Source organism: Rattus norvegicus, chromosome 19 (assembly GCF_036323735.1).
Source record: "Rattus norvegicus strain BN/NHsdMcwi chromosome 19, GRCr8, whole genome shotgun sequence".
In the NCBI taxonomy this organism is placed as follows: Eukaryota; Metazoa; Chordata; class Mammalia; order Rodentia; family Muridae; genus Rattus; species Rattus norvegicus.
Window position 1 is genome coordinate 33,734,650 of NC_086037.1, and position 14,998 is coordinate 33,749,647.

A 14,998-nucleotide genomic window follows, 5' to 3' on the forward strand; every position below is an offset into this window, starting at 1 on the left:
ATAAGAGCAGAGTCCTCAAAACTATGGAAGCCTGATTCCTCACATTCTTCTGGGAGGATGGACATCTTGGACTCTGAATTATAAATAAACCAAGGCTGTCTTAAGGCTTTGAGACCAGACCAGTCACTATATCCTAAGAGGATCTGGAGTCCCTAGTGTCTCACAGATAGCCATGAATTATTCTGTTAACTCCACCACAGTGAAGGGTTAACACAGAGAGCTTGTCGCTTGACCATGGTCACAGAAAGAGAAAGGTGAACTTGGATCTAAACCCAGGACTGCCTCCCTCTTCCCAGTGAACTGCTCTGCTTTCCCTGCTGTCAAGACAACTGTAGCGTGTGAGTGTGGATAAAGGTACCCACTGCTGATTGTACCTTGAATCCACAAGGAGTCAGGACACAGGGACGCTAGTGATTACAGGCTGAGAAGCAGACTGTGGAGACCAAAGGCAGTTGGCCCCAGAGCGGGGTCCTGGGAACCTGTGTGGCAGAGAGGTGGAGGTGCTGAGAGGCCTGGTAATTAGCAACTAAAGGAGTTAAATTTTAAAAAAGAGGAAAAAGAGTTTAACCACAGCTAATGAAATTAGATAAAAATTATCTGCTGGCATTTATGAAAAGATCTGATGTGGCCCTGTACAATAAAGACTCTATATGGCTTACAAGATACAGTAAAGTTAATTTTATATTGCCCTGCCAGGTGCTGTTCAAATAGTGTGTTTATGGAAGCAGCCCAGAGCTTCAAACATGAAGCTGTAAAGGCCTTGTCTCAGTAAGAGGTGTGGAAACAAAGCCTTGGTCCCTGCTTATCCCCAGGGTAGAGTCTCATAGAGCTTTATGGCTCTATTCTCCCAGTTCCCTCAACAGCCACTCCTGACAGCACCAGGCAGAGCCCAGAGCATGAACAGCATGCTGGGTCTCCAGTATTACTCAGTGGCAAGAGGGATGAGTGATTGGCTTGATCTAAGAATCAGGCAATGGTCATTTCTCTATACCACTGAGTCTCCTTAACCTAGGATCCAGCCAACTGCTCCCTCTCCCTCTCCCTCTCCCTCTCCCTCTCCCTCTCCCTCTCCCTCTCCCTCTCCCTCTCCCTCTCCCTCTCCCTCTCCCTCTCCCTCTCCCTCTCCCTCTCCCTCTCTCTCTCTCTCTCTCTCTCTCTCTCTCTCTCTCTGTGATTTTCAAAGGTTTCAAAAGCATAATTCACATTTACCATACCAAGGACATGATTGAAGTCATTGAAGTCATGGGATGTGCTGGGGCACTATGGGCTTATCATAGCTTCTATGAGCCCCTTCCACAGCTCATGGGAGCATCCTTTGCCTGTCTCATCCAGAACTCTCTAGAGGAAGGCCTGTAATAGGTTCCTCTGAACTAAAGAGGAGCACATCGCCGTCCCGGTCAATGGAGAGTAACAATCTTTCTTAGCACTGCCTTGTGTCAGATTTTCTAAAGGAATCTACTAGAGATATGGAGTGACTAAAGGGGCAAGCTGGCAGTTGACACACAAGCAGGCTGGACTGGAAGAAATCTGCTGTTTGTAGAATAGAGAAGCCTAACTTCTGAAGGTGCTAGGAAGCGGCTGGCAAGGAGCCTTACTGCAGCTAGGACTGACATTTCTCTGTGTATCCTGCAGCCAGGGAAGCCCTGGACTGTCACCAAGGGAAAATGAACAGTGATGAATGACTCTTTCTGAACAAAGATGTTGAGAATTAGGTGTGTGTAGCATCCATATTTCCCACCACCTGGCTTCCTATGGAAAAGTGCAGTGTGAGCCAGGTCCCCAGCTGGAAGGAGACTGAGTCCTTGAGTGACCACATGGAGGTAAGCTAACTGCCAGTTAGGCAGACTTTGAGTATAAAATAAGCTTCCATTATGCTTAAGCCATTATATTTTGCTTTGTACCTAGAGCACCCATTATTAGAGAAACATGTTGCATAATCCCTAGGATTGGGGAATATCACCCTTTCCCTTCATTAATCTGCAATGAGAACAATATTGCACTTTCCGCTAAGTTCGCTGGAATTGTAGCCACTGACTCCTTCGTAACATAGAAGCCATTGCCAATGTCTGTAAGTATCTCTCCAGAATAACATCTGTCTGTTATCCTGGCATGGCTCTAAGTTCTTGAGATAGGACTGAGTTATCACTTAGCACATTACCTCAGTTGACGTGTGGATGGAGGGATGGATGAATGGATGGATGGAAAATTAGTGTGCTACAAAATTCCTATTTTGATATAATGTAGCATTCTGTAAGTCAGAGAGGTACTGGGAGAAAAGGATAGATGGAGAAAAATGCCGCAGCAATTCACAACCCAGCCAGAAGTAAGCATTCTAAAATGCTTCTGGAAGCTGTCCTAGAAGTTCTGCACTTGCTGACAGCCTCTCCTGGCTTCCTTCACTGCCTGCAAGACAAAGCAGGCAGGCTACAGTAGCCCCAAAGATGATGTAACTGGCTTCCTACAAGCTTATACATAAACAGCCATACTTTTCTTTCCTTTCTATAGCACTCCAGCAGTGGAACCCCTGTGCCCATAATCTCATGTGGTTATCATACCTAAACACAAGGAAATAGGAAATAACCTTTAACAGATGAAGAGAGTCTTAATGGGTCTGTGACTTGACAGCCTTAGGAAGCCCAGAATATGAAGAGGAAGCTCAGACCCTGAACCCAACGCTGTTATTATTTCCTTCCTTCCTTCCTTCCTTCATTCATTCATTCATTCACTCACTCACTCGTTCACTCCCTCCTGCAGCAGGTAATCACGAGTCATGAACCTCTTTCTCTCCAGTTCCCACTCAACTCATCGTACTCACCATGGTTCCATATATGTGCCTTCCCCTCCATGTTTGACAATGTGGTCCTTTGATTTCCATCTCTGTGGGGCTACTCGGGGCAAGGCTGAAGGGAATGAGAGGCGACCCTCTTTGAAACAAGCTTATTCTTGAATCTGCCTGGAAGAAGAAATGGAGAGGTGTTTTAAATCCAACACTAGAAAGACTTTGGGTTCCCAAGGATCTGCAAGTGTCTCTTCAACACCTTGGCATTGGCCTTGTAGTGGGAGAAACTCAACTTCTCACTCAATGTGGACCCATGAACACGATTCATTTTCTCTGGCTCTAAATCATCTTGCTAACTCTCAACCCCTTCCACACATTCATTAAGTCAGTTCTTTGGCTTCCTCTTCCAGAGGAATAGGCATTCTCCTGAATGGAGCACAGTACATTATGGTATAAATTGGTTGTCATAAAGGATTGTGGTCTGAAAGATCCCAATGCATGTAGTAATAATTACTGTTCTTTTTGGGGAAACATGCTTTCCCCCTGAGACTTACATCTACGCTATTTTCTTCTGCTCTAAGATTCGTGCCTTCATTCTCCCACCTACCCCAACGCAGCTTCTCCAGGCTCGCATCCTCCTCAAAAAGCACGCCACTCCACTCTTTGGAACGTCCAAGACACTTGTTTCCATTCTGTTCTTCATTATATAAACAACCTGAGATGAGTCTTTCTTTCTTCCAGCCGGTTTGAACAAGTCCTACCCACTATATTAATCAGTTCAACTTTGGCATGGAAAGACTTCTGTCCCTCAAACTTACGATGGCCTTGAGAGAATTCACTCACCGCTCCATGTACCTCCCTTGGCTCCTCTTTATTTCTTGTGTTTGTGTCACCTTAGTTCAATTAAGAGCCTGGTTCAAAATGGGCAATATAACATATTGGGCTATTTTTTTTAATGGAGGATTGCTGTGTTCCTGTGATGGAGAACCCTTTAGGTACATACACCCAGGTACTCTGTCCTAAAGGAAAAATTTCCGGTCTATGTGGGCCATATGCTATATATGCTTTGAAGTGGGAAAGCTATGCATAAAAGACAGACTAGGACCTGGGTGACCCAGACAGCCTTTGTGGCAGCCTTTGTGAGTCAGCTAGAGAAATGGGACTGCTGTGTTGGAAACTGTTCCTCAGAAGTTCATGGTCTGGGATCTTAACTCCTCAAGGGAGTAATGGTGGGATGTGAGGAGGCCTAGTAGGGTTTGGGTCAAGAGAGCAGAACTCTCATGAATGAACTAAGACCCTTCCAGTAAGTTTCTGTTCTTTCAGGATTGAGTTAGCTTAAGAGTGGATTAAGCAAGACCCCTTCCGTGTTCTCTTCAGCACGTGCTTGCTTGGCCTCATCTTTTCCACATGGGCTGAAGCACTAGCAGACACTCACCAGGAGATGAACAGATGTTGCAAATGGTATACAAGATCCTAGACCAGAACCGCGAGTTAAATAACCCTTTGTTCTTTACTAATTACCTTGTCTCAAGTATTCTGTTGCAGCAATAGGAAACAGACTGAAACGGCCGATATCCTTGAAAGTGAGGGAGAGAAAGAAAAAGAACTCAGTCACCTCTTTTCATTTAAGTCCTAGTGAAGATGCTGTACACGGGTGGGTCCCAAATCCAAAAGTCAGACTTCCCTAATGAGCCTGCAGGACTGCTGGGGACCAAGCATGGATCCTGGCAGTGGGTGGCATATGTGCCTGCTGTGCCCACTGGCTTGTGAAAGGGACCATAATCCATTGGCCCAGTTCTTTCACACCCCAAGCCGGCCAAGGGCCAAGCAGACCTCCAACATCAAAACCAGCAACTGTGATCTGGCCTTTCATTCTCCCTCCCTCAAAGAGGATTCTTTTGCCAGCACCATATGTCGAAAGGGCCCAAGCACAATCCTATTACCATTGTAGGAGGCATTAAATAATTACATTAATTTACCTAAATATGGAAAAAAACCTTTGCAAATCAGGGAGGCTTGGCGTGTTTTCTGGCTGCGCACTGACTGCTTGGCAAAGCCTGCTGTCCTGTTGGGCGCCTACTGCCACTCTGAGTGTTTCCTTTAATTGTGGGGCACATGGCTTTCCTTGTTCTGTTTAATTTTCTTGAAGCTGGTTCCACATTCTGGCTACAAATATTATAGGGAAAAAATGCCCACAAAAGTATGGATTGTATTTGAACATACCCTAAGGGAGGGAACATAAAAATAGTAATTTCTTGTAGATGAAACCTTCCACAGAGCAGTCTTTTGCTCAATTGCTTTGCAGAATATAAGAAGTTAAAGTAGAGAGAGAAAAAGAAAAGCCAGGGAGAGAGGAAAGCAGCTGAGAAAGAGAGTTGTGAGGCAGGGTTAGAGAGACCATTTTGACAGCAGTGTGCTGGGCATGGAAACCCTTGGGGGGAAAAAAAGATGGTGCATTCCTTGCAAGTGTTTGCTGTCTCTAAAGCCATACCCCTGTAAGTTGCTCTAAAGCTCACTGAGGTGTGGATGATGAAGATATAGTCCCCATCTCCCTGACTCAACATGTAGACAGAGGGAAGCCAGAGTGATAATCGGCGGTATGCTCCGACTTCAGAGGCCCCCACCCAGCCCGTTACAAATTCTTGACCTAGGCACTTCTGGGACTTCCTTCTTGGGCTGGGAGCCTCTTGCAGATGCTTCTCAAATGCTCTGTGAAGAATGTGTCTTTCGTTTCTACTGCGGAGTGACGAGTCTGTATCTCAACCCTTGAGTGTTGCATGAAGGCTAGATTACTAGATTAGCAGGTTCTCTGGATTTCTAGGCTGGTCATCCTACAGACTTGAAACTAAAACCACCAAGGAGTTCAGGTCACTGTGTTTTGGACGCAGAAAGAGGAGATGCAACTAAATTGGCCTTTCCAGTAGTGATTGCTAGGGACCTGCAGTGACATTTGGGATGGATAGCAATGCTCACATTCCTTCTCAGGACAGAGCTCTAAAAGAAGTAGTTGAGCAAACCTATGGCCCCTGCAATGATCCTTTCCACAGGTATTCTATGGGAGCCCAGAACCATCTCAAAAGTCCTTGGGAACAGAGGACCATACACACAATGAGTGGTTCTTCTCATATCATGTTAACTAGGACCTGGTTAACATGGTTCATGTTGGAGCAAGGGTGTAATCTATAATCTAAGATTCCCATTGAATGAAGAGCTCTGAGCCACACTTGCAAACATGTCACCTGTGCTGTAGGCAAGAGTTTCCTAACTGTCATCCATGTGGGCAGTGCTGTGGAAAGGATTTGATGAGGGCCCAGCAATCTGAGAACGGTTTGCCAGCCTTGTGACTGAATCACAGGGGTGAGGAGACCAGGTGGCTCTGGACTGGAAGGAGGAAGCATTGTGGACTACATGATATCACTAAGAGGAATTGTGCTTTGTCAAGTCTCTTCAGAGCTTGGTCCTTGATCTCATGCCATGGCTTGATAGTCTTCATGGACACAGTAGTGTTTTGGGGAGTTTTCAAAACATTATGACAGACCAGAGAGAAATTCTCAAAGACACAGTGTCATATCCAGTCTACATATCTATTCCTAACCTCAACTTCCTGTATAATTTCTAGCACCTTTCCTACACATGAACCAAGTATACAAAGAGTCAGTAGCAAATATAATATTTTATTTAATCCTCCCAATCTTTTGAAATTAGTCTTATAATGTCATCACTGTGCCCTTGGAAAAGAAATGGAGGATAAGAAGGGTAATCTACCTACCAAAGGTTACTAATTAGCAAATGTCAGAATCATGATTTGAAGTCCTGATGACCATTTGGTCTTAATGACCATATGCTATGTACAGAGACTTCAAACCGAACAATTTTGCGAATGTAAACAGCTAGAAGAGTGTGTGTGTGGCAGAGAAGGAGAGGGAGGAAGGGAAGGAAGGAGAAGGAGGAGATGGAGAAAGAGAAAGAATACTTCTGCAAGTTAACTTTGCTTCACTGTCATAGAAACTCCATGGTTGATTAGTCTGTTGAGCTATGGCAAAGCAGAGCATTGTGCGAGCATGTGGTAATGTGACAGAGCCCAGGTGCTCCGATCATGGACATCAGAAAGCAAGAACAGAAGGGAAAGGATGTGCCATGGATTGTTACGTGTGAGCCTTTGACAGATATTTAAGATTAAATTTATCTACTTTCTATCTCCCTGGTATGCATATGCTAAAGAGAGAAGATATATAGCTTTTTAAGGATTTTTATGAAGTGCTTGGGAGCAGCAGAGGTTTACAGAACCACCTGCTCATTCACTGTGGAACCGAAGTACAGAGAGAAGATGTGGCATGTTCAAGGCTCATAGCCAACTCCCAGTGTATGGTTGGAAAGTCAAGGCTAACTGTCCGTCACATCACCATCCCCAGTTCCCACCGTAAAGAGGTTGCTGGACTTCCTGAGGACTTGTAGGAGGTTAGAAAAATCAACGCCACCTCTGAACGTCTGGCCTAATGAACTCATCTAGCTCACCAGATGTACAAAAGTGAAAGGGACCCGACGAACACTCCCGTTAACCCTGCGTCTGTCCTGGTGGCAGCCTCAGGAACAGCAGGAGGACAGCCCCCAGCCTGCAGTGGTGTTACGGATCACAACGGAAGCATATTGCCGTCAGATTAATTTTCCAACGCTCCTACCCCGACCACAAAATCCTGAGAGAACGAGTGTCAGATACACTTAATAATTGCATAATTATGACATCTGTTACTCTCCAGCACCTCTTAGTGGAAAATTAACTGAAGAAATAGCAGGTTCAAAGATGTGTTAACACTCTGATAGCAGATTTAATTGAAATATGACGGGGGAGGATAATGGAGATTAAATTAAGCTCTCAGATAATCATCTGACACAAAGATAATTGAGCCAGCCTCTGCCACATTGATGAACGCTTCGGAGATGCTGCGCGGGGTGGCATTTCAGCATCTTCTCCTTCAGGCAAAATGGAATTCTTCTCCCCCCACTCTCCCTCCTTCTTCTGCCTTTCTTGTCATTCAACATTTGTATTCTCCAAATCGATAATGTGAACAAGAGTGTAATTGGAAATAAGGGATGATCTGAAATCCACAGGAAATTCTGCTGAGGTGCGTGCAGAAAATACAGTGGAAGCCTGGAAACCAGTGTGTTTTTAGGGGATGTGCCCCCCGCCCTGCACCCCCCGAATGGTTTTCCAACACCTTTTTTCCCAGTGAGGCGAGAGCTTCCCTTGTGGAGAATGTGGGGTGGACAGCCCATGAAGACAGCAGGAATAGGGAAGAGGATAAGCAAATCTGTCTACATCTTCTTCCAATAATTGCTTCATGGCTTCCCTCCTCCCCAGAGAACAATCCCCTTGTGTTGCAAGGCAGATGAGAAAAAAGGGTGGCATGATGCTGGCACCCAAAGATGGACAGCACCAGGAACTTGGCGCTGCACTCTCTCTTCTCCAAACAGTTTCTGTGGGGGAAACGGGCATGTGGGGAACCGGCATGGCAGGAGGGAAGACGATGCCCATAGATGAGACCCTTCCATGTCTCTTGCCCTCCGACTCAGTAATATCTCCCTGTGGAGGAGCATTAAGTGCTGCGTCAGGGTACAGAATAAGGGCATTCACTGAAAGGTGGCCTTTCCTCTGCCCTTTCCCCCAGTGCTCCAGATACTACAAGTTTCAGATTTTGGACTTTATACCAATGTGACTAGTCTGCTTTCCTGATGCAGCCAAGAGAGTGGGATCAGAAAAGAGAATGGGTTTGAGTCTCCTGTGAGGAAACAATTTGGCCAGGTCTCCTCTGATAAGACATGTGGCCAAGTTCTACAGACTCAGAGCCCTCACGTTCCTATATGATTCTGTTACCCAGCATTCACTAACCCATAATCATTGAGTTTCCTAATCTTGACCAGACCCTATGATTTGACACTGCTCTTGGATGTCCTTCAGAAAATGCCATTGGCATAAGTGCCCATGGAGCACCTCACAGGTAGACAGACAGCCATAACTTTGGACCTGACATTGGAATATATGCTCAAAGCCTAATGTTTGTAACAGTCACACCAAGGCAGGTGATGATAGTCTAGAAGGCTATGTGATTCTTTTAGGAGTGGTGCCTAGCTGTCAGGAGTGCATTAGTAGGAGTAAACTTTGAAGGCTATACCCACTCATGATTATCATCTTTCCTTCATAATCCACTAGCATTTGAATACCAGCAATGACAGACTGAGGTATTCCCACAAGAACACACATAGGGCTAAACCCTGTCTAAAGCCAGGAGCCAAATAAACCTTTTGGCTTTCAGTTGTTTCTGTCAGGCATTTTGGTTACAGCAACAGAAAGTTAACAACGCAGAGGCCATCCTGTCTCTGGTGGTCTTGGCTGAGGTGTGTGATACCTGCCAGGCCTGGTGTGAATGGCTTTTGTGGAGAACTCGACTCCTATCGCTTCTGCATTATATACTGATCTTGGCAGTAAGCTCTTCAGTGATGATGGGACCTCAAACCACAGAATGCCCTGCTAAGCCATTCTTTAAATACACATTTCATTCATGCTGACACTCCCGGGTATGGCCAGGAACATTGGGGCAGAGTCTATCTAGAGCATGGCTTTCAACCTTCCTAGTGCTGCACCTCTTTAATACAGTTCCTTGTGTTGCCATAACCCTCAACCATAAAAATTACTTTTGTTGCTCCTTCAGAACTGTAATATTGCTACTGTTGTGAATCATAATGTAAATATCTGTGTTTTCCAATGCCCTTAGGTGATCTCCTGTGAAGGGGTCATTTCCACCAAAGGAGTTGCGACCTACAAGTTGAGAACTGCTGCTCTAGAAACTCATAGTAATCAACACTTCCCCTCATCACCCATCTTCCTCTATCAAGTCCCGGGAGACTTAGAAGATGTTGAGGAAACTCTCAAAGAACTCTGAAAGAATGTAAGGCTCATGAAGAATGCTGGGGTTCTTTGTCCTGTGTCTTTCCTACATCTCTCCAATGCTGGACACGACAGTGCATTGCTCATCAGGGTCCAGGCTGATCTCAGAAGGCTAGCCTCAGAAGAGCTATCTATCTGTTCATTTGTGCTATGCTCTGTCTCATACTGCCCTTCCCCAGAAGCAAGAGAGGGCAGGGACTCTGGTGACAGGAGAACCTAAGTAAGGGGTTGTTTAAATCATACTCCAGCAGCCAGGTAATAGGGCACCAGAAATTCCTTTCAAAGAAAAGATTCTTGACCTTCTTCTGACCTCTCTTTTTATCTGCAGGATGGGTGTACAGGATCCATAAATCATTTAACCCCACCTCCTTTGTCTCATGTCAGTTCACTGACACTGGGCTACTCCAAAGAAGGGGCTTTGCCTGGAAAAGACATCAGAAAAATGGTGTTCTCAGAGGCGAGGTGTCTTCTTGTTTTTCCCCTCCAGTGTTTCCAGAGTTTCCCTGAGGAGCTGTTATTTTTCAAATTGTGTATCATTTTATTTCCTTGGGTAAACTGCACGATCAGTGATATGTTTTGCTGAGTATTAAATCTCTTTTACATATTTCAAAATAATATCTAATTAAAATGTCAAGGTTACAGCTCCTGTGACTGGAGTGGACAGGGCCCCGCCCCTTCTCAGCCTCTCAAAGGGAACATGTAAAATATGTCCTATAATTAGGGGCAATTATAAATTCCAATTAAAAAGAAACCCACACGAGTCTGAAGATATGTTTTCTTTGATGCGTCTTGCTCTAATTTACATTCTTGCTACACCCAATTGTCTCTGCTTCCTGGGATGTGTTTCCACACAGACAGGGCTTCCAAAAACCTAGAGAGAAAAGCAGACCAAATCTGAGGAAAGCAAAAAAAAAAGTTCATTAAAAAAAAAGGTGATTGCATCTATAACTTCTGGAGTTGGTGTTCATTGATTAGAGATTAAACCTCATCCTTTGTACTCTTCGGATTGGGATTTTTAATTAGGATGTCATTATTACACAGATATACTGAAGGCCAGATTGATTTTCCAGATCTTTTGAAATAATAGCACTATTTCTGCAAAATGAAAATCATAATAGATTATTGACTTCAGAAGGTTTGGTCCAAGGGCACCTCCCCAATGTCAGCATTTTCAATATTTCCAGTTTCATGAAGCAAAGAGACAGTCATAATTAGGCTTATATTAAAAGTTTGTGCATATTGACTCCATGTTAGGAATGCCTCCCGATGGCGTCTCATTGATTGCCCCTGAATTATAGCCACAGTGACATTGCCCGTCGCAGCACTGTTTACATGGCATGGAGCCTTTGTCTTCTGCTTTCCTTTAATTTTTAGAAGCATTCATATTCATGAGTAGCATGCTTGATCGGTCAACTCTGGAGTTCCTATCACCCTTACTCACGCCTCAGAGAGTTTCTTCACAGTGCTTTTGGTTCTAAGGGATTGCCCGATAACCTACCACTCACTAGGCATTTGGTTCCAAACGACTCAAAAAGTATTTCTGTACACACGAGTCAGTCCGGTTGACACTTTCAAAATCCCAGCGAAATCTTCATTTAAACATCTCATTCATTTAGCGTCTAAAAGCTAGGATTCAGTGTCGATGGGGTCTCTGTATCTGCAGCATTTACAGAACTCTTCACCCTTGGAATGAGAGCATACCCCATACCTTCATTCCCTACTCCTTCGTGATGTCCCTAGGATCCGATATCAACATAACCCCCCTGGAAGCTCATCAGAGGAAGCACATCAGTCAAAGAACTAGGGTGCAGTTTAATGCCTCAGCTCAGAGCTCCTTCAGACAAGCGCGGTGCAGTGTCCCACAGTGTCACTGGGTTTTTCTCAAAGAAGGAAGTCAATCAGGCAGTGTTCCCATGCGCTATCTGCAGCTGTTTCTGAGTCTCGTGTTCTACTTGGCCACGTTCCCTGATGCATTGGGGTGCAGGCTGGACATCCTTGTGTTTCATGGCCCTTGCCTCGCTTTTTGTTACTCCACTTAGACTAGAAGTTCTCAACCTGCCCTTTAATATAATTCCTTATGGTGTGGTGACCTCCAATCATGAAATTATTTTTGTTGCTTCTCCACAACTGTAATTTTGCTGCAGTTATGGATCATAATGTAAAAATCTGTGTTGCTGGTGGTCTTAGGTGACCCCTGTGAAAGACTCTTTCAACTCCCAAAAGAGTTATGACCCACCGGTTGAGAACTACTGCCTTCTAGGATCACTTCAACCAAACAGATCCTTCATATAAAGGGCAAATGGTAAAGAGAAATCAACAATCTGTGCTACCGAAGTAAAACACTGGTCATCTTTGCTTTAAAAAAAACCAGACAAGGGGTGGGGATTTAGCTCAGTGGTAGAGCGCTTGCCTAGCAAGCGCAAGGCCCTGGGTTTGGTCCCCAGCGCTGAAAAAAAGAAGAAAAAAAAAAGACCAACTTTCTCAAAAACCAGACAAGCGCAAGGCCCTGGGTTCGGTCCCCAGCTCTGAAAAAAAGAAAGAAAAAAAAAAAAAACCCAGAAATGGGAAGATATTAAGGAGCTGCTATGGTTTGAGTTTGGGTTATACATCATAAGCCTTGTTCAAAGACCTGTTCCTAGGAGGGCAGAGCCATGGTGGAATGCTGTGGGAAGGATGCTACCTGGAGGAAGTGGGTCACTAGGATTGGGACCTTGAAAGATGCAGCCTGTTCCTCGGTTCCAGCCACCCTCTGCTTCCTGGTCTACCATGATGTGAAGAGCTTCTGCCATATGAGCCAGCCAACAAGAACTCCAGCCTGCCTCTCCCACCTAACTAGTGACATCCTCTGAAGGACCTAGTCAAGTACGTCTTCCCTCAGTCACCTTGTTCTGATGCTGCACAGCTAGCATATTGTGGGAGGGGCATCCCCAAACTGCTACAGTAGAACAGTTCTGGTAGCTGCCTCACATATACGTAGACACACATGTTACCTGACTTCCACAGAATCCAGAAAAGCCTTCTGAGCGGCTGCTGTGAATGAAACATGGCGGGGGACTAGAGTTCTTAGAAAATTCTTATTCAGGGGACCTTTAGGAATCCCATGTTTGGGGTTTGTTTTTAGAGAGAAAAACTTAGGAAGGAATTTGCTGAGCATAGGCAGCAGGTACTAGCATTTCTCATCTTAAGGACTCACTTCCTGTCATGGCTTTTCCTAATTCCTCAGAACTCTTAAGCACAAGGTCTGCTTTCTTACATCAGATGTATTGTTTAGGAACTGAGACTCCTCTGTAGCCCAATCCTGCCTGTTGGGCAGCAAAGAGATGTGGAGCCAACGTGACCTGCACAGCCATGGTTCTCTTTCAGGTTCCTCAGGTGTCTAAGTGCCCAGCAACAGTCCAGGGGCCTCCAGCCTGGGTTGTCCTGCATTTTGCAGTTTGACTTCTTCCTGTAATCCTTAATGTGTCTTTCATTAATCCTCGGATTCCTTCTCCCCTGTTTACATTCTGTTTCCATGTTAGCCCGCGCTGCTGTTTTTGTCAACAGGGAACAGGAGCCACTCACAGTTGTCACTGAATAATTTCGGTATTCTGTTACAGCGAAGATGGCCACAGCCTCGATGCCATGCCAAGCTCAGAAGGGGCCTGCCTTTATTAGTTCTAACTTTATTTCTCATAAAATGGGAGGCCATTTGAGTAAAATGATAGGGGGAAATTCTTAAACAGAACCAGCAAGTAAACACGGCCTTTATGGCTTGAAACGTAATCCCCAGCTGATGTCGTGTTTCACGTTTCAACTGCCAGAAAAACCTGACATCTATATATCAGGGAGATTAATGGAGATTTCGGTGATGGAGTTAAGAGGGTCCCTTTGCTGAGGATGGTGTGTTGGTCTGGATGATTTGGAGCCCCTCTTATGCATACATTGAAGTGTGCACATTGGAGTAAATCACAGGAACGCGCCTTTCCCCTTAATCTCTTCTTTATGTTCAAAGGCCTTCAGATCTGGAAGGCAGGAGCATGAGAGAAGAGAGAAGGAAGGAGAAACAGAAAGGGTGGTCTCAAAATATGTGCTTGTTTCTCTCTCTCTCTCTCTCTCTCTCTCTCTCTCTCCCTCCCTCCCTCCCTCCCTCCCTCCCTCCCTCCCTCCCTCCCTCCCTCTTTCTCTCCTCCAGCATCTCTTGTGGGTAATACACTGAAATGAAGTTTGACTGAATTCAGAACATTCTGGTAGCTTCCAGTCGAGAAATCTGTTTCATCCATCAAGTTACCTCACTTACCCACAAAGACAGAATTCTCTGAATGCAAACTTTTCCTCACATCTTTTAAGTCAGGAACCACTTAGCACCCCGACACCCCACCACCACACACACAATGATTTTCTAGTAGTCTCAGAAAAAACAGTGGCGCTTAGCTTTGTCTAACACACCTCACTAGATCACGCAATAGACAGATTACATCTCACCGACCGAACACAAAAATGGTTGTTTGCTCTTCTTACTTGCATTCTCATTGGATATTTGCTGTTCTTCCTTGTATTCTCATTGGATGCTCAGAGACTGACCCTTTGCCTAGTGGTACAAATGCCGGGTGTTTGTCCAAATAGTGGCTTTGGCCATCTTCAGAGACTTGGAAACTCCATTGAGGTTTCAGTCCAACATATGCCTCACAAACGCCCGTTTTGAATGCTTTTCCCTGTGAGTAGCGCAACATTTTTGGAGTGATTGGAGGCCGTGTAAAGTGAGCCCGGAATAGCGGAAGTTGGGAACAAGATGCCAGTCTTTGAAGACTGTACCTACCCCGGGTTTTTATTTCCATCTTCTCTCTGCTTCCTGACACAAATCCACACAAGAGGAGCCACTCCCCTATACCTGTCTCCACTCTCAAATTGGAAGGCCAAAGAAACCTTTTCCCTCAAGTGACCGTTTTCCTCAAGCGTGTTGTAGCAGCCACATGGAAAGGAAACAGAGCGCATGCTCTACATCAGCCTGAGACGTAAGGGAGACAAAGAAAGCAGGGATCTGACTGGGAGACTCATGCGCCATTAACAAACTCAGTCACGTGGTCTACCTACCTGCGAAGATTTCCCCCAGGGAGAAAGGAATTGAAGTAAAAAGAAACTATATCCTATTCACTGATAACAGGCTCCATTTCACTCACCCTTCACACACTGGCCCTATGGAGAGGTGAGCTTTACTTTTACACAGGACTTTCAGGGGAAGAAGGATTTACCTGTGACCTGGTTCACGACACTAAGTGAGGACATTGGCATCAGAGCCT

At 45.1% G+C, this 14,998-nt stretch overlaps 1 long non-coding RNA gene across 5 annotated transcripts in view; it reads left to right on the forward strand.

Moving 5' to 3' along the window:
• LOC120098514 (uncharacterized) overlaps positions 1–14,998 on the forward strand; it is a 29,103-nt gene that overhangs the window by 3,959 nt on the left and 10,146 nt on the right. Inside the window, exons 2-3 of one of the 5 annotated variants that reach the window (XR_005496768.2) lie at positions 1,633–1,820; positions 9,550–10,670. This is a non-coding gene — a long non-coding RNA (uncharacterized LOC120098514). Of the gene's footprint in view, position 1; positions 1,821–9,549; positions 10,671–14,998 lie in introns of those variants that run through there. The other 4 variants (XR_005496769.2, XR_010060428.1, XR_010060426.1 and 1 more) reach the window with 4 other exon arrangements.